Raw genomic sequence first — 1,131 nt, 5'->3', positions numbered from 1 at the left:
GTTTACTGGTTTGTTTCCATCTTCTCGCTTTCATTGCATTAAAACAAAACAGGAAAACAGTCCAGCTCCCAGGCTTTGTTTTTTCCTAATAGCTGAAGTCACTGCTTATTTCTGTATCGCCTCTCTTCACATTATTTCACACTGCATTTCCCTGTTTTTCAGAGCAGTCTCCAACTGACTGTATTTCTAATTAAAATTAATTTTTGAAGTCCTCGTCAACGTCTGTGTCTTCCGCTTTTCACCTGAGCAGAGTTGCAAGAAAAAGTTGACTCCACTGAACCAGCACCTTCTTAGCACTTTTCATCTATTTTTGTCTAAAACTCTTCAGTGGTTCCTAGCTGGTAGCCATTCGCCTACGCTCGTGTGTTTGCGTAGGAAATACCAGGATCTTTCGCTTTCTTCTAGCGATCAGAGCAGAACCCTTCCCCTGTTGTAACTTTCTTAGAAGACTTTCGTTCAAAGGCATCATTTGACAGGGCTCCTATAAAGCTTGTTTTGTTTCCCTAATTTCCTGGGTATGTTGAAAACGTAAAACCTAAACTATTTGGACTAGTTGGGACTATTTCTTGGTTTGTGACAGACAAGATTTCTTTGTACAGAAATCTGACACTGAACAATGCCCACTGACCAAAGGGGCCTCGTCTCCATTGGTTATTCCTTCCCTGTTTCTTTCACCTATCTGCCACTTTGGATATGAGAAGGTGATCGGCTGACAGACAGGCACTTTAAACATTTCTCAACACATTTAACATGAAGCAATAAAGGTGACAAAACGGCTAAAATCACAAGAGTTTGACAGATAGCACACATTATTTTAATCAGAACAGTGGACTTAATGTCATCATTCTTATTGGCACCGACAAAACTTTGGGTCAGAATTCCATAACTTACAAATAAAACAAAACCCAGCCCCGCCATCTGTGTTCTTGGGCTTTCTGGTCCACCCGGAGAGCTCGCTCCTAGAAGCGCTCAAACTCCGGGCCAGCGGGGCGGACCGTGGGGGCCCGAGCTCCGAGGCCCCCGGAGCCCCAGGCCCGCAGCCGCGGGTGACCGGGGCCCCCGGGACGGAGCGGGACCCCGCCGCGGAAAGCGACCTGGGCCGCTGCCCGTGGGAGTGGAGATCGGCGCGGC

The sequence above is a fragment of the Chinchilla lanigera genome, unplaced genomic scaffold (genome assembly GCF_000276665.1).
Source record: "Chinchilla lanigera isolate Chin_1 unplaced genomic scaffold, ChiLan1.0 scaffold00053, whole genome shotgun sequence".
NCBI lineage: Eukaryota > Metazoa > Chordata > Mammalia > Rodentia > Chinchillidae > Chinchilla > Chinchilla lanigera.
Note: the sequence above shows the minus strand (reverse complement) of the source record.